The following is a 19,496-nucleotide window of genomic DNA, read 5'->3' as shown; positions in this document are numbered from 1 at the left end:
AGGGAACCCGCAGACAGGTCAAAAGAGAAAAGAGTAATTCTTGGGAAAGAGGTCCACTAGCCTCCTTCTGGAACCATGTCCCCATATCAGGAACACAAGATACTGTCTTCAAGACCTCTGTTGTGCTGAGGAAAGGGACGGGACAAGGCTAAGTTAAACTGCTGCAAAGTTCTTTACTTTGTTTCAATGGCCTTTCTCCTGATTAAGTGTTCCCTTTGTTGCTGCAAACCATTGTCTCTCTTCTAGAGTTGAGATAAAGTTGACTCTGAAATTTTTTGCCAGGTTTTTGGTTTACTGACTTCCCTGTGTCTTGAAACTCTTTTTTTTCCCCCCCAGTTCTTACTATATTGTCCAGGCTGGTCTAGAACCCTGGGCTGCAGTGATCCTCCCACCTCAGTCTCCCAAGTAGCTGGGATTACAGATGCAAACTGTTGCACCCAGTGAAACCCTTTTTTAATAAAAGGGGTTCAAAGGTATTTTTTTCTTTTACAATACCAAAATGCAATTAATATTTTATTTTAAAAAATCAAAATTACATGTGGTCACTAATGCCTGTAATCGCAGCACTTTGGGAGACCAAGGCAGGAGAATTGCTTGAGCCTAAGAATTCAAGATCAGCCTGGGCAACATGATGAGACCCTGTCTCTACAAAAAGATAAAGAAATTAGCCAGCTGTAGGGGTGCACAACTGTGGTCCCAGCTACCTAGGAGGCTGAGGTGGGAGGATCACTTGAACCCAGCAGGTTGAGGTTGCAGTGAGCTATGGTCATGCCACTGCACTCCAGCATAGGTGACAGAGTAAGACTCTGTCTCAAAAAAAAAAAATTAAATTACAGACCAACTTTACCAATGATTATGTCAAACTTTTTGTGTGTGTTTCAATGGAAACTATGAATCATTTGCAGCATACCTTCCAGCTTATCAGATTCTAGTCTTGTTCATTGTCTTTGAGCTATTTGATCTCTTTTTATGTGTAGGTAACTGATAAATATATGACTGCTGTCTTGTTCTATAATGATTTTGACTAACTCTTTGGAAAAACCAGTTTTGTGCCTATTTGCAATTCCTTTCACCATCTCTTTACTCTGTATAGTTTTTTTTTCCATTTTAGCTTTCCTTTTGAAAGTTTTCATATTTGCTATTTTTATGTTTATATGAGTCATGATTTTCCCTTTTTCTGAAAATTTTCTGGGAATAATTACAAATGCAAATATCCTAAATACAAATATTAGCAAATAGAATTTGGCACCAAAATATCAAGTATATTATATATCTCAGGAATGCAAGGTTGATTCAATATTAGGATATATATTGTTATAATAGCTCAAAAAAAACCCATCATATAATGTCTTTCCTTCAAGAGCTTAATTTTTTTTCTCTTTTATCAGTCAGCCCCAAATGTCAGGGAGCTTACATTTTTAATGGTTAAAGTATAATTTTTAGAAAGATAAAATTATATCTCATGTTGAATATCAAATGAACATGTGTCAGTTTTTTTTCAACCAGTTAATGAGGGAACTAGTAGATGTTAAAACTAGTACAAAGAGCATTTGAGGAGCCAGGAATCTACAGATAATTTAATAAAAAATTAGTATTAGATTGCTTGGGTAAACACTAAGTTGTTTAATACTCACAGGGCAATAAATGATACAGAGTAGAAGTTGTTTTTCTAACAGAAATCTACCTGTTAACTTCTGCCCCTACAGAGGTGAAAGAACACTCAGTACTCAATTTTGCCTATTTCTGATTTTTTGAGTTTTTCTATTACATTCATGGAGACAAAATGTTAGTTTTCCTGTAGGGCTGGCATGTATTTCGCTGGGTATAGTTTTGACATTTCTATAAAACTACATGACTGACAATGTGTTTCCCAAGCTTCTCTTAATAGTAACCCTCCTTATAAAACCATCTAGTGGAAATGACTGTGAAGTCAGCAGGAATTTACTACTCAAGATTCATACCTATGTTTCGAGGGTCAGTTTTTGGAGGTCAGTTTGGAGATGAGATGACCATAGCAAGGTTTAATTAAAGACAGGGTAGACAAACATGGAGCGGTCACCTCGACTTTTAAAATCTTTGAATTGAGACCTCCTTCATTTTGGATAAACTCATAGTATCCCTGCATTTGGGGGCACAGAAAAAGTGAAGTGTCTATATATTTCTTTAGAGCAAGACAGTGGCATTTTTGCATAGATGTTTTGACTCTGCAGTTTGAGATTAAGTAGCATAAGACTTATTCTGACGGTAGGTGGGATTGGTAGTGCTCAGGAACTTACCATAGCTAGGAACCAAAATTGTTCAAATAAAAAAATTCTGAGTGGAGAATATGGAAATAAATACAATGCAAGTAAGAGAAAACTCAAAAGAGACTGTTTATGCAGGGCTTGTTATAGCAAGGCCGTCAGCCTCCATCACTTGCATCTGGCAGACACTTGAAGGCAGACAGGTGAGTGCAAAAGCTCTATAGTGAAAAAAAGGAGGCTCTATATGTGCTCTGATTGCAGGTTATTGGCATGGGGAAGTTGGAGGTGGGCTAACTAGAAATGTGGCATCCTATGTGATTGGTTTGGGGGAGATCATTTAGCAGTTCATCCTGAGTTGGAAGCCAGGGCAAAAATTAGGGAAGCTGGCAGTCATTGACCATGTTCTGATTGTTGTAGGCTGATTGCAGCAGAGGTTGTGAGGTTTTGAGAGGTCAGAGTTGGATTGCATATTTGGTCTGGCCATTGTCCATTTGTATATTCAGTCTCTTAGTCCCCCGCCTTTGGTCATTCTCTTACTTTCAAGAGGTTGACCAATTCCAGAAAGGCTAGGGATCCAGATCTTCACTGATGGGGGACTGTTTAGTCATCTCCATAGTCAATTGCATTGCAAGATGTTCTTCAATTCATAAAGAAGTATCACAAGTTCAAAAGGATTTGATTCCCAATGTCTGCAATATCCCGTTAAACTTAGAAATCATCTCAATTGCCATTTTATAAGGGGCATAGGATATGTTTGGATAGTCGTTAGGACTTAGGAGAAAGTGTTTTTCTCAGATAGGTCATGCCCTAAATAATGGGCAGTGTTTTGGCAAAATTGTAACAACTTTTGAAATTTTATGTCCCTCTTTTTGTACAGCTAAGAGCAAGTAAATGAAATTCTTTGTTCTCTCAACAAATTATGACACTGTCTACATATTGTACTAGTACTGAATCACAAGGGAAATTTAAATCTTTTAACTCCCGATTGAGTACCCAGGAAATACAGGAGGGAGCTTCAATAACTCCTAGGCATGATTGTCCTGATATATTGTTGTCTTCTCCAGGTGAAAGGAAAGGTATTCACTGTCCTGGTCTAGAGGCACACTGAATAAGTTAGAATAAAGATCCACTACACTGAAGCAAGTGGTTTCAGGTGGAATTAATGACAGGTTGATATTTGGGTTAGGTACTACTAGCAAGTGAGGGATAACAGTTTTGCTGCTGATTCTCAGGTTGTGAAAAAAATATACTTTTGTGTTTGATTTATTTACTCTTAGGATGGGAGTGTTACAAGAGCTATTGCAGATCTTTTGCTATAAATCCTTAAACTATAGGTGTGAGCCCTTCCTTTGCTTCTGGTTTCAAGGGATCTTGGTGAACTTTGTATAATGGTTTGGTAGGATCTATTTAAATAGGTTCTGCTCCAATCATTTTTCCTATGTCAGTGGCATTTTTAGCCCATGAAGTGTTAGGTACAGTGTTATAATCCTTATTTGAGATATGCCTCAAATATAATGGAGAAGTAAATGTATCTCTAGACTAGAAACAACTTGGTAATAAATAGAGGTGTCCTCTGGAACCTCAAGACAAAATCCTCCTATTGTGCATTTAATATTACAATTCTATGACTAAGTAAGCCTTTCTATTTTAAATTTGCAGGGAGGGTATCACAGAGTAGAAAGGAACATTTTTCAGTTAAGGGCCTAATGGTTATAGTTAAGGGCTGGGAGGAGGTTTAAATTCTACAGGTGCCTGTATGCCTGGATCAAGGGAGAAATGGATCATTCGAGGCAAGTTGTATGTCAGGCTCTTTGAAGAAGTGTTGGCAAAAGAAAGAGGGTCTGAACCAGGGAAGGATGAGTCCATGGAGGTGCAGAAGGAGAGGATCAGAGGATAACAGAGAAGAGGAAAAGCTGAATATAGGGAAGCAACTGGAGATAAGGAGGGGGGCACTTAAGGGGGATTAGTCTAGTTTATTTTAGCTTACATTTGCTTAAGTTTGCTTTATTGCTCATTATCTTTGGCCAAAAGATCTTTTAGTGAAGCAATTTTTAATTCAGGTTTTCATTTAGAGGACTTTGCATACCATTAAGAAATGTTGCCTATTTGGCCAGAGAAATATTGTTCCCTTTCTTAAAGCACTTCTCAAATGAACAATTTTGTTCAAGTCAAATGTTCCCCAGAGTGGCCATTGAAGGCCCCAATCATTCTTGGTAAACTTATGCCTTTTAGAGAGACAGGTGCAAAAAATAGGATTATACTATGAGTACATTTAAGGAGTTCTTTCTAGGGAGGAGAGATTTTAGACACACATGACTCCATGAGAGCTGGCCATGGTCAGTAGAAATGTGATCCTTGGACATCTCATGTTCTGGTCACTAACCTGAAAAGTGGCTGCCTCCATGCACAGAACCGATAATCTGCACCTCCCTAACTCCCAGACCCTGCAGATTGAAGACCAGAGAACACTCTGTCTTCATTAAGCCAAGCTTTTAAGACAAAAGGTCAAGACAAAAGAAGAAACTCATTTTGTTTTTGGTGACCACAGCAGAATTTGTCAAATGGACACCTGTCCAGTAAGAACCACAAATTAATGAGCCTCTGAGGCCAGCTGGAACAACAGGTTTATTAAGGCTATGCCTGTGTCTACCCTGTGATTCTCCTTAAAACGAACAATACTTTCAAACAGCACAACACAGAACAGAAGCACAAAAGACAGCAAAACAGAATGACCTGATTCCACCAAGGAAGCTAAACAAAGGGGAACCAGTTACAAACTCTGCTTATTGAACTGAATAAATGGGTAAGAAACTCAGCGTAAAGAAAGCCAAGTTTAGACCTGCTGCAAACTTACCACATCAGCGTGCACTCTGTAAGACACGAGTAGCGAGGCACAAGGGGCCTCCTACTGTAGCATCTTCACCTGGTTGATGGCAACAGACAGTGCAGAACGTATTCAGGTGGGGCGTCCAGTAAAATTGTGGAAATAAATGAAGACCACTGAGATGAGAATTTAAAAGACTGTTTTTTCAGACCTTGCTATAGACAGGGAGTCAGCCACGATCACTTGCTTTTGGCAGAGACTCCAAGGCAGCCAGGGAAGCCTTACAGTGAAGAAAAAAAAATGGGGGAAGGCTTCAGGTCTGCTTTGATAGGAAGTTAATGGTGTGGGGAAGCTGCAGGTGGGCTAGCTAGAAGCCGGTCATCCTATGCAACTGAATTGGAAAGCACATTTGGCTTTCTCTGGTTGGTCCCGAGTTGGAAGCTGGGGCTAGAATCAGGGGAAGCTGGCAGTCACTGACCAAGTTTTAATCATTTTGGGCTGATTGCTGCAGCAATTGTGGGTCAGAGGTGGATTGCATATTTGGTCTGGCCATTGTTTGTATTTTCAGTTTTTCAAGGAGGGAGGTGATTTTTTTGTAGTCTGAAAATTCTTCATTGAACTGATAGTTGGACCAAGTGTTGTGGTAAGTAACAAATATAATTTTGGGTGGGCTTCTCTGGTTCCCTGCTTGATAGGTTTCATTTGATCATTGGTCTGAGGATTGCTTTGGAGGTAATTTCATTTTTATAGTCTACTTCTAGTTCTCAACTCCTTTCTTCTTATCCTAGTGAATGACCCTGTACCCTGAAACTGATGCAGGGCTGCAGCAGGTTGCCTTGGCCTTTGCCTGCCCAAAAGTGTTCATTATTCCAAAAAGGCTGGTAGAAACGCTTTGAAGTCTGAGTCTTTTTTCTTCTGTTGTTCTTTTAAATTGTCAATAAGACTAACACAGGAATCTACACACAGAGGGTGATCAATAAGTGATTCTGACTCATTTAAAAATGTACCTTATATGCACCAAGGACCAGAGCTTACTTAGCAACAAACTGGCTCATTAAAATGGTATCATACCAGGTCATCCTTATTATCTTCCCCCCAAATTATTAAATGTACATGTTGCTGAGCAGGGTGCTTTGCAGATTACTTAAAAATAAAATAAAATCTATTTTTGACTGTAGGAAAATCTTTAAGAGCTGGAGCCACAGTCAGTTTCAAACTGCTTTTGCACCTGAGCAGAATTATAAGTTACTCTGTCCCAGAGATGAAGAGAGAATTAGGCTGCTCATTATCAAGGTTCCTTATAGTCTCCGCTCCACAGTTTCAGGCCTTCCCCAGAACTCACGAGTTGCCTGCTGGCATAACAGTTAATGAATAAAAAACCAAGTAAAAGCTCTAAGGTTAAAAATTACTGAGAAGGGTTCAATATAACTTAAATAGGAAGACAAGTACTCCAACATTTACATTTTTAGCCATGGCTCTCTGGAGTCTTTGAATTTAGTTCTGTTTGTTCTATAGGGTACCTGACTTGCTCACACTATGTCAGTTAACAACTACCTATTAGCTTGCTGCAACCCAAGTCTCACTCCTTCTTTACCTTTGTCAAAGATAAAGAAAGTTGGACATGAGTTGAAGTGGTAAGGACAGGTTTTATTCAGTAATATTCTATTGCAATAGGGAAAAGGGTCCAATGTGAAATGACCTGAGCTTTGATTTGTGCAGAAGTGAGTGGGTGTTTTAAAGGAGCAGTAAGGGAATAGTGACAGGAGTAGGCCAGCTCTCAATGGAGCTGGAGAAGTGAAAAATTAGAAAAAGTGAAACGGGGGTTGGTCCATGTGAAATCAATCTGGGCTTATTAACTGGTGTTTATTAAACTTAAGCTCCTACCCTCCCACAGAGACTGGGAGACGGGGTTTCTATCTTCAAATGTTGGCTAGAGAAAACAGTAAATTCTTTTGACAGCCTTGAGTTTTCTAAGGCAGGCACTTGAAGAAGGGCTGGGGTCATTCTGGGGATTCAGCCTTGAGCTGTTAGCAACTATGTAAGTGTTCATTAAAGCATTTATAGGCCAAGGTTGAGGCCTAGTTGAGAAGACTGCTCAGAGGAGCCTGGCTAGAGTTTGGTCAGGGAAAGGATTTTTGTCACTCTTGATATTATTGTCAGTGTTAAAATGAGTTTTTTGATGCCCTCAAGGACAGCTTTTATGTGTAGAAGAAGCCATTTAGAGGTTTACTTAGGTTTCTTTTTAAATGAATGTTTTATTTACTTGATTCTTTCTTAAGCTTTTATTCACCTTCTAGTCTTTAAATTCTTTTTAAAAATCTAGAAAATTTTTGTAACTCCTTTTAAGGAGGATTTTAGGACCTTATTAAATTCCCTTAAACATCTAAGTTTATTAAATTTCCTTTTACATTACACATTTTATGTTAAAATGTTCAGTTTTCTTTTCAGCAATATGATTGTCTAACACAGTCTTCCTGACTACTCTTATTAATCTCACAAATTAAACTCATAAATACTGCAGGTTATCTTAGATTTTTTTCTAGACCATATATATATGTCTGTATAGATGTCTATATATATGTCTATATATCATATATATTTAGCAAGAATTCAATTTAATATCATAAGCCTAAATCAATTACACAAGTACATTTTAGAAAATTGAATTACAAGGCTAATAAAACATTAAAAAAACTAGCAGATATACAAGATTCCTTAATGCAAAATAATAACACTACAGATTTTATTTTCTTAATTTTTTTACACATACTGCTAATTCTTCCTGAGTGAAAACATCCTTAATCACTAGAGACACTTATGTCATATCAAGACATGTTTGGAGACATCTTCTGAGTAAAGTGAGGTTCTAGAATGACTCTCCCCCCACATACTTTTTTTTATTATTATTGTGGTACAAAATACAAAACATAAACCTTACCATGTTCACCATTTCTAAGTGTAGAGTTGAATAGTGTTCCATATATTCAGGTTGTTGTGCAACCAACTTGTTCACGTTGTGAAACTGAAACTCTATACCCATTAAACAACAACAGCCCATTTCCCTCCCAATTCCTGGCAATCACCATTCTACTTTGTTTCTGTGAATTCGATTGCTCCAGATACCTCATATAAATGGGATCACACAGTGTTTGTCTTTTGGTCACTGGCTTATTTCGCTTAGCCTGGTGTCCTCAAGATTCATCTATGTTTTAGTGTGTATCGGAATTTCCTTCCTTTTTAAGGCTGACTTTTAGAATGACTTTTAGTGACAGCAGTAAGTGGCTCAAATTAAGTCTTAATTGTAATCACTATAACTTTAAAAAAGGCCTGTAGAGAGGGTTTCGCATAGTTCAAGTCCATGCATTTAAATCACATATTTCATAATATCAGCAATATGCTGCTGGTTCTCTCCTCAGTTAAGATTTTCCCAGTAGGATGCCTCTTGGCTTTTAATACCTCTAACTTCATAAAACGTATTTATCTCACAATACATTATTTGAGGTTTTTGTTTATAGGGGGGGAAATTATATTTGTGTCCCCAAAGCTCAATGCAATATTTTTAATCAAAATGATGAGAGGAAAAAGCCATGAGATGTGATTCAAATACAATTGACAGAATGACAGAATCAGCATAGAATCCTTGACAAACATATCAAAGTGTCAGTAGGAGGGATGCAACTCTCATTATGTCCATGGTATAAAGAGAGGCACTGCAGCATTATTGCACACAATGCAACATTTGGTCATAATAATTTCACATCCTGACATTAGAGTCTGTTACTCATATGCAACTGCTTTTTGTATTTGAAGAAATTGGAGGCTTTGAGTTACTGTTGAGCATATTATACATTTTGCTGTTTAAAATAATTGGAGTTCTTGCTTCGGCAGCACATATACTAAAATTGGAACGATACAGAGAAGATTAGCAAAATTATCAAATTTTAAAAATAAATAGGCTGGGCATGGTGGCTAACACCTGTAATCACAACATTCTGGGAGGCCACAGCAGACGGATCATGAGGTCAGGAGATTGAGACCAGCCTGGCCAACACAGTGAAACCCAATCTCTACTAAAAATACAAAAATTAGCCAGGTATGGTGGCGGGAGCCTGTAATCCCAGCTACTTGGGAGGATGAGGCACAAGAATCGTTTGAACCCGGGAAGCAGATGTTTCAGTGAGCCGAGATCCTGCTACTTGCACTGCAGCCTGAGCAACAGAGTGAGACTCCGTCTCAATAAATAAATAAATAAATAAATAAATAAAATGATTGGAAATAGGCTCCTGTTAACAATTTTGTGTACAAGTGCAGATTGTCAGAAACAGTTTACTGACATTAAGCAGGAAATGCCTGAACGTGTCTCTTAAAAAAAGTGTGCAGCCGCCACCATGATTGTTGTTACTTTGCTTCATCATCTTATTTGGATTTTCACTTCTTTGTCCCCAAAATATTTAGATATCTTTCTGTCTAGCTTCAAAACCCTTTGGACTTGATCATAGCTTGTATCCTTTTCATATTATTTTCTATTCTATAGCTTGCATTCTTTTTATATTCAATTCTAGAAGATAGAGTTTTATAGTCTATAATTTGTAATTTTTTTTTCTTGTTTCAGTTGTCACTTTATTGCAAGATGGTAGAATTAATTACAAGTTTAAACTGTATCTTGGTAATCTTTAGCCAGGCAGCAAGTTTTAATAAAAACAAACTGTTTATTCAAAAGTGATCATGGAACAACTCAACATGCAGAGGAGGAAAGATGAGACCCATCTGATTGGCCAATAGGTTTAATTCTTTCACTACAATGACACTCAAACTTTTCACTTTTAGGAAAAGTAAACTGTAACTTCAGTAGACAGCAATACAGAAAGATTTTGGCACAAAGACTACCTTTCATTTAGTCGGTCAGTTGTTTCAGTTGTCTCAGTTGGGATGGATACACTGACAGAACTGGCTGTGCTTGAGCCTTCTTTGAGAGCAGCTTTAGATTTGCAATGCACTTGGCAACTGTCTCCTTTTCCTGCTGTGCAGAGATCCTCTGGAGCATGTGCTTCTCCACCCAGTTGATCATGTGCTCTTGTTCCTTTTGATGCATCATATTCTACATACACATATGATAGTCCAGGTGATTCTTTACCTTATATACTCTATGCAGCCATTTCCAGTAAATAACCTCCAAAGCCATAGCAATGTTATTCCTCTGGACATTAAAATAGTAATGGCACTTCTGAACCAATAACTGGAATAACTTCTCCAAATGAATCGTGTCCTGGATTTGTTTGATGGAAGCCTGCTTCACCTCTTCTAGTTGGGCAATTTTTTGCTCATTGAGTTTATCAGCTAATCTCCAATAGATGCACCATATTTTTAAATTACATAGACCAGTAACCTACTACTGATACTGTAGAGTAGGAGTAATCACATATATTTGTTTGGGTACCACATACAACACAAGCCCAGGCTCCAAGCACATAGGGTACTGTTACACAAGTTTTGGGATAAAGAAACTGGAAGAATTCCTCAAGGATCAGCCCAAGACAAACTTTTCCTCCATATTCAGGAAGAGGTGGTAGAGGGTAGGACTTGGCTGCCCTGTAAGAAAGGTCCTTGTTGCCTGCAATATCCCTGGACCTAGGAGGGCTGCATTCTTCAGAGAGGGCACTGGTGTGGTGGCAGCAAAAAGTACCCCCTGGGACAGCATGGTCAGTGAAGGTCCAGGCAGTGGTCTTCTAGAATTTATAATTTTTATAACTATTAGAAGACATTAAATTAAATTACAGGCATCTTCATGGCTTTGTTTAGTTTTTGCACTCGACTTCTGAGATCTTTCTACTGACGCTTTTATGTATAGTATGATTATTCTCTGTATATTTGCATTGTCTGTTTATGTTTGCCTCTGCACCTGCCTTGTCAAATTAAAAGGCCTTTGAGATGAGTGACAAAAATGTTTCTAATATTTAGTGAATCAAATTAGGTTTTAATTTCTCTGTTTTAATAAATGTAGGCAATGAAATATGTGTTTCATGCTTCTGTTCAAATTGCTTCACTGCATCACTGTTGGCAAAGGAATTCTTGCTGTGGTCCAAAATAATGAAGTAGCTTATATTAGAAAGTGACCAGAGTGAGTCCATCATCTGTAATCTTTTTTTGATTTTACCAATCAATCATGTTAGAAGAAAAATCTTCAACTTGTTTGCTTTTCAAAAGAATCTTAAAGGCAAGCTGTTTAATGTTTTTCCGCATAGATTCTTGAGGGAAAAATCTGTAAAACATTAAAAATCAGAAAAAAATTGTTACTGGCCCTAGAAGTTTGAGGAATTTTTGCTAGACATGAAGGGGAACAGGTTAAGGAAAGATACACCAGAAAGTGCCTTCCTTTATGGGCCATATGCAAAGGAATCCTGGCAAAACTTCTAAGTCTAATCTGTTAACAACAAATACCCCCTTTGCAAGGAAATAGAAACAGAAATACTATCAGATAGGTTAAAGGATAATACCATTGTAAAGAAAGTGTACATTCTAATGCCACAGATAAAAAAATTATCTGAAATATTAATTGATGTTTTTATAGGAAATAATCTTAGGTCAATGATACCTTTCAGGTATACCATTGAGCAAGCTGTGGCAGAGGTCACAAAATGGAAAGGTTCTGAGAACTCAGACCAGCTGTGCCATCATAACAAAACTGCTCAAGAGAATTCTAGCTCAGGAAAATAAGACTATAAACCAGTAAATTTTACTGTTTGGTAGGGGAATTTCTGCAAACCAAGTTTGTCCTGTCAAATACTTTGCTCATTTGCATAAACAGCTCCTATTATGATAAGTTTATCTCTTAGGCAAACTGCTTGCTTATCTGTCAACTTTACTCATCAAAACACCTTAATGTGCCACCAATTTCAAATTATTATGTCAAAATTGTACTTGTCACAATCTGTTACCTGCCATGAAAGATTTGCCCTAAACCTCATAAGCTCAAGCCCCCTAAACCCTACAAATAATATTCCTTAAACTCTCCTTTTTGAGCCACAAATAAGACTTTAAATGTGGTGCTCTACCTTATTACAGTAAGTCTAATAAACTTAGCTTTGTTTGATCAATGGATTTTTCAAATGGTCTTTTAGGGAATTGACTGTTGATGATCCTAGAGGTCCCGAGCTATAATTTAAACACCGTCCCTGCCATGGCTTAAGGCTTATAGCTTGGAAATTGTACATAACCTTGAAGCTTCCTGAATCTCATGTTCAGGGGTCTCTCCCGCTGCAATGGTGAGGTAGGTCTTCCATTGGGGCTCAGGTCCAATATATTTATTTGAAGCCCTGTAATACTGAGTTTATTTTGTGTGCTGGGAAAGAGAATTCCTCTCTCGGAATCCTTTTATTATCTGATCAGATTTGAAAACTCTTATTTGGTGGGGAAACTTCCTTATTCCACAATGTTTTGGCCCTTGTTCTGTTCTTGTTTCTTTTTGTTGTGAGTCCCCAGGAGAAAATTATAAGATGAGAAAGGATTAGCATAGGTTGAATAAGTGTGTCTCTCAGTGCACCCCAAGGCTGACAAGTCCAGAAGATCTCATCAGACCAGTGTCCTTACAGAAAAAAATTTTGCCTTGGACCAAACTTCAACCTAATAAGAACATTCCTCAGGCTTGCCTTTGTTTCTTTGATAACTACTTAATTTAGTGTCTTTTACTTGGAGGTGTTAATTTTTTCTAGACTGCCAGACTTGCTGATTGACCAGATTCTTACCTAGCATTGCAGTTGCCATGATTTGTTTTTGTTTTTGCTTTTTTTTTTTTGTTCATTTGTTTTTCGACACTCTGGGCCAAACATGCCTTTACTCATGGCCTAATTTCACAAATTACTGTGGTCACATTGGGGAATTTTTGGCACGAACAATATGAATTATTTGAGTGATAAACTAGAATAAATGGGGAAAAACACTTTGGGAGGAGATTCTCTGGTTTGTCTGTCCAAACGAGAGATCACTTTTTTAACATAAGAGGTTTCTACCACCCCCTACCTTCCCTCTAAGGTTTCCCACTTAGATGATGATTAGGTACCTTTTTTTTTTTTTTTTTTTTTTACTTTTAAGTTCAGGGGTGTACGTGCAGGTTTGTTATATGGGTAAGCTTCTGTCATGGGGGTTTGTTGCACAGATTATTTAGTCACCTAGGGATTAAGCCTAGTACCCATTAGTTATTTTTCCTAATCCTCTCCTTCCTCCCACCCTCCACCCTCCAGCAGGCCCCAGTGGGTGTTGTTACCCTCTATGTATCCATGTGTTCTCATCATTTAGCTCCCACTTATTAGTGAGAAGATGTAGTATTTGTTTTTCTGTGCCTGCATTAGTTTACTAAGGATAGTGGCCTCCACTCCATCCATGTTCCTGCAAAGGACATGATCTTATACTTTTTATGGCTGCATAGTATTCCATGGTGTATATGTACCGCATTTTCTTTATCCAGTCTACTATTGACAGGCTTTTAGGTTGATTCCATGTCTTTGCTATTGTGACTAGTACTGCAGTGAACATATGTGTGTGCGTGCCATTATAATAGAATGATTTATATTCCTTTGGGTGTATACCCATAATGGGATTGCTGGGTCAAATGGTAGTTCCATTTTCAGGTCTTTGAGGAATCGCCACACTGTCTTCCACAATGGTTGAAGTAATTTACACTCCCAACAGTGTATAAATGTTCCTTTTTCTCTGCAACCTTGCCAGCATCTGTTATTTTTTGACTTTTTTATAGTAGCCATTCTGACTGGTGTGAGATGGTATCTCATTGTGGTATTGATTTGCATTTCTTTAACGATCAGTGATGTTGAGCTTTTTTTCATATGCTTGTTGGCTGCATGCATGTCTACTTTTGAAAAGTGTCTTTTCATATTCTTTGCTCACTCTTTAATGGTGTTTTTTTCTTATAAATTTAAGTTCTGTAAACAAATTAATAATAGATGTTGGATATTAGACCTTTATCAGATGCATAGTTTGCAAAATTTTTCTCCCATTCTGTAGGTTGTCTGTTCACTCTGTAAGTAGTTTTGTTTTTGTTTTTGTTTTCATTTTTGTTTTTGCTCTGCAGAAGCTCTTTATTTTGATTAGGTCCCACTTGTCATGTTTTTGTTGTTGTTGTTGTTGTTTGTTTGTTCTTTTACATCTGACTCAATTTCAGAGCTTGTTTTTGGCCTGTTCAGGGATTCAATTTCTTCCTGGTTCAGTCTTGAGAGGATGTATGGGTCCAGGATTTTATCAACTTCTTCTAGATTTTCTAGTTTATGTGCACAGAGGTGTTCATAATATTTTCTGATGGTTGCTTGTATTTCTGTTGGGTCAGTGGTAGTAACCCCCTTGTCGTTTCTGATTTTTGCCTTTGTTACAATTGCTTTTTGTGTCTTCATTATGAAATATTTGCCTGTTCCTATGTCCAGAATGGTATTGCCTAGGTTGTTTTCTAGGGTTTTTATAGTTTCTGGTTTTACATTAAGTCTTTAATCCATCTTGAGTTAATTTTTGTATATGGTGTAAGAAAGGGGGGTCCAGTTTCAATCTTTTGCATACGGCTAGCCAGTTCTTCTAGCACCATTTATTTCATAGGGAATCCTTTCCCCATTGCTTGTTTTTGTCAGGTTTGTTGAAGAACAGATAGTTGTAGGTGTGTGGCTTTATTTCTGGGTTCTCTATTCTGTTCCATTGGTTTATTTGTCTGTTTTTGTACCAGTATCATGCTGTTTTGATTACTGTAGCCCTGTAGTATAGTTTGAAGTTGGGTAGTGTGATGCCTCCAGCTTTTTTTCTTTTTGCTTAGGATTGCCTTTGTTATATGGGCTCTCCTTTGGTTCCATATGAATTTTAAAATAGCTTTTCTGTTTCTGTGAGCAATGTTGATGCTAGTTTAATAGAAATAGCATTGAATCTATAAGTTGCTTTGGATGGTATGGCCATTTTAATGATATTGATTATTTCTATTCATGAGCATAGAATGTTTTTCTATTTGTTTGTGTCATCTCTGATTTCTTTGAGTGGTGTTTTATAGTTCTCCTTCTAGAGATCTTTCACCTCCCTGGTTAGCTGTATTCCTAGGTATTTTAAATTTTCGTGTGGCAATTGTGAATGGGATTGCTTTCCTGATTTGGCTCTGTGCTTGACTGTTGGTGTATAGGAATGCCAGTTATTTTTGCACATTGATTTTGTATGCTAAGACTTTACTGAAGTTGTTTATTAGCTTAAGGAGCTTTTGGGTTCAGATTTTCTAGATATAGGATCATGTCATCTGCAAATAGGGATAGTTTGGTTGCCTGTCTTTCTATTTGGATGCCTTTTATTTCTTTCTCTCACCTTATTGCCCTGGCTAGGACTTCCAATACTATGTTGAACAGGAGTGGTGGTGAGAGAGGGAATTCTTGTCTTGTGCTGGTTTTCAAGGGGAATGCTTCCAGCTTTTGGCCATTCAGAATGATGTTGGCTGTGGGTTTGTTAGAGATGGCTCTTATTATTTTGAGGTATGTTCCTTTAATACCTAGCTTATTGAGAGTTTTCAACATAAATGGGTTTTGAATTTTATCAAAATCCTTTTGTGTATGTATTGACATAATCAAGTGTTTTTTGTCTTTAGTTCTGTTTATATGATGAATCACATTTATTGATTTGCGTAAGCTGAATCACCCTTCCATCTCAAGGATAAAGCCTACTTGATCATGGTAAATAAGCTTTCTGATGGGCTGCTAGATTTGGTTTGCCAGTATTTTGTTGAGGATTTTTGCATTGATGTTCATCAATTATATGGGCCTGAATTTTTCCTTATTTGTTGTGTCTCTGCCAGGTTTTGATATCAGGATGATGCTGGACTTATAGAATGAATTGGGGAGGAGTCCCTCCTCCTCAATTTTTTTGGAATAGTTTCTGCAGGAATGGTACCAGCTCTTTTTTGTACATCTGGTAGAATTCAACTGTGAATTTTTCTGGTCCAGGACTTATTTTGGTTTGTAGGCTACTTATTAGTGGTTCAATTTCAGAGCTCATTTTTGGCCTTTTTAGGGATTCAGTTTCTTCCTGGTCCAGTCTTGGATGTATCCTTCCTGGATGTATGGTCCAGGAATTTATCAATTTATTCTAGATTTTTCAGTTTATATGCCTAGAGGTGTTGATGATATTCTCTAATGTTTGTTTGTACTTCTGTGGGGTCAGTGGTAATATCCCTCTTGTCATTTCTGATTGTGTTTATTTGGATCTTCTCTCTTTTCTTCTTTGTCTAGCCAGTGGTCTATCTTATTAATTTTTTCAAAAAAACAGCTCCTAGATTAGTTGATCTTTTGAATTGTTTTTCATTTCCCAATCTCCTTCAGTTCAGCTCTGATTTTGATTATTTCTTGTGTTCTGCTAGCTTTGGGATTTGTTTGCTCTGGGTTCTCTAGTTCTTTTAGTTGTGATGTTATGTTGTTAACTTGCTATCTTTCTAACTTTTTGATGTGGGCATTAAGTGCTGTGAATTTCCCTCTTAATAGTGCGTCAGCTACGTCCCAGAGATTTTAGTATGTTGTATCTTTGTTCTCATTAGTTGTAAAGAACTTCTTGATTTCTTCCTTAATTTCATTATTTACCTAAAAGTCATTCAGGAGAAAGTTATTAAATTTCCATGTACTTATATGGTTTTCAGTGAATTTCTTTGTCTTGATTTCTAATTTGATTGTGCTGTGGTCCAAGAGATTGTTATGATTACATTTCTTTTGTATTTGCTGGAGATTGTTTTACTTCTGATTATGTGATTGATTTTAGAGCATGAAGAGTCCTGTAGATGTCTTTCAGATCCATTTGATTCAGTGTTGATTTCAGATCCTGAATATCTTTGTTAATTTTCTGTTGCAATGATCTGTCTAATATTGTCAGTAAGTTGTTAAAGTCTCCCACTACTATTGTGTGGGAGTCTAAGTCTCTTTGAAGGTCTCCATGAACTTGCTTTATGAATCTGGGTGCTCCTGTGTTGGGTGCATATATATTTAGGATAGTTAGATCCTGCTTAATTGAACCCTTTACCATTATGTAATGCCTTTTTGTCTTTTTATATCTTTGTTGGTTTAATGTCTGTTTTGTTTGAAACTAGGATTGCAACCCCTGCTTTTTTCTGTTTTCTATTTACTTGGTAGATTTTTCTTCATCTCTTTATTTTGAGCCTATGTGTATCATTGCATGTGAGATGAGTCTCTTGAAGATAACCTACCAATGGGTCTTGGCTCTTTATCCAGCTTGCCATGCTGTTTCTTTTAATTGGGGCATTTAGTCCATTTGCATTTAAGGTTAGTATTGACATGTGTGTATTTGATCCTGGTATCATGATGTTAGTTGGTTATTTTGCAGACTTCTTATTTGGTTGCTTTGTAGTGTCACTGGTCTGTTAAGTGCCAAGTTTTTAATCATTAAGATTTCATGGAATGGTTGAAACCTCTAGTTATTGTTTAAATCAGCTGTAATGCTTTTCCTCGATTGTATATTGTAAAAATAGGTTTTCTGTCATTTAACCCTTGTCTTCTCTTTGTAGAATTTAGGTAATTGGCCTGTTACAGTAATAATTTCATATCTGTCCTAAGCTGGCTTCTTCTTGCTTCCTTCTTTCCCTTTCTTCTCCCTTTCTTCTTCTGATCTCTCTGAAAATTTGGATATTCATTTGTTCATGAACACTGCTCTGTCATTATGTGTAAACTCTGGAAATGGCTAGTGCAGATATAAGGTCGAGAACTCCCAAAATTAAAAAAAAAAAAAAAGACAAAATATTAAATTGTTTGTGTGGGTTTTTTGGTATGTTTTTTCTTGTCAAAAGTGTGATTCAAGAAAAGTTAACTGGGAGTTCAACTAATAGTTTGGTTCCTGCACTGAAGAGCTTTTCGCAAAATTTTAATCTTTTAAATTTTTGATATTTTATTCAAGATTGTCTATAATTGAAAAAGGAAAAGGTATACTTAAATAGGCAATTCTTTGGACAAATTAGAGTAATGTAATTTTATTTACTTATTTATTTACTTTAAAAATTATTTTTATTTTTTATGGATACATAATAGGTATAGATATTTATGGGGTACATGAGATATTTTTATACAGGCTACAATGTGTAATAATCACATAAGAATAAATGGGGTATTGATCAGCTCAAGCATTTTCATTTATTTGTGATACAAATATTCCAGCTATACCCTTTTATTTATTTTTAAACATGCAATAAATTATTGTTGACTATAGTCACCCTGTTGTGCTATCAAGTACTAGATTTTATTCATTCTATCTAACCATACTTTTGTACCATTAACTATCCCCACTCCCCACCCCACTCCTCACTATGCTTCCTAGCCTCTGGTAATCATCTCTCTCTCTAGCTCCCATGCTCCCATAATAATTGATGTTATATATGTGGGCACTCCAGTGTCTGGTGCATATATATTTATAATTATATCCTCTTGCTGAATGGACCCCTTTATCATTATGTAATGACCTTCTTTGTCTCTTTTTATGGTCTTTGTCTTAAAATCTATTTTATTGGAGTATAGCTATTCCTGCTCTTTTTTGGTTTCCATTGACATGAAATATCTTTTTCTATCCCTTTGTTTTCAGTCTATGTGTCTTTACAGGTGAAGTATGTTTCTTGTAGGCAGCAGATAGTTGAATCTTGTTTTGTTTTGTTTTTAATCCATTCAGCCTATGTCTTTTGATTGGAGAGTTTAGTCCATTTTCATTCAGTGTTATTGTTGATAAGTAAGGACTTACTCCTGCAATTTTAAAATTTGTTTTCTGGTTGTTTTGTGATCTCTCGTCCTTCCTTCCCCTCTTCCTTTTTGTGAAAGTGATTTTCTCTGGTTTTGATTTCTTGCTTTTTATTTTTTGTGTGTCTGTTGCAGGTTTGTTGATTTGAGGTTACCATGAGGCTTGCAAATAGCATGTTATAACCCATGATTTTAAACTGATGACAACTTAACTATGATCGCAAAAACAAACAAACGAGTAAAGAGAAAACTAATAAAAATTATACTTTAACTTTGTCTCCCCCACTTTTTAACTTTTTGTTGTTTCTATTTACATCTTATTGTACTATTTATTTAAAATTTGTTCTAATTATTATTTCTCATAGGTTTCTCTTTTTGTCTTCCTACTCATGATATGAATAGTTGACACACTACAATTACAGTGTTATAATATTCTGTATTTTTTGTGTACTTACTATTACTAGTGAATTTTGTACCTTCAGATGATTTCCTGTTGCTCAGTTATATCCTTTCCCTTCTGATGGAGGAACTTCCTTTATCATTTCTTCCTTTAGCATTTCTGGTATTGGTGAAATCCCTCAGGTTTTAGCTTTTGTTTGGGAAAGTCTTTCTCCTTCATGGTTTTGTTTTTCTTGTTACTGTTTTCTTTTTTTATGCAATGGCATGCTCCTGGCTCAATGCAAT

The 19,496-nt window shown here is 36.7% G+C and overlaps 1 pseudogene; it reads right to left on the bottom strand.

Moving 5' to 3' along the window:
• Nucleotides 1–9,961: 9,961 nt before the first annotated feature.
• Nucleotides 9,962–10,765, bottom strand: LOC100611226 (ATP synthase F(0) complex subunit B1, mitochondrial-like; annotated as a pseudogene).
• Nucleotides 10,766–19,496: the final 8,731 nt, after the last annotated feature.

Source organism: Pan troglodytes, chromosome 6 (genome assembly GCF_028858775.2).
Source record: "Pan troglodytes isolate AG18354 chromosome 6, NHGRI_mPanTro3-v2.0_pri, whole genome shotgun sequence".
NCBI classification, from domain to species: domain Eukaryota; kingdom Metazoa; phylum Chordata; class Mammalia; order Primates; family Hominidae; genus Pan; species Pan troglodytes.
Note: the sequence above shows the minus strand (reverse complement) of the source record. Positions and strands in the feature narration are given on the sequence as shown.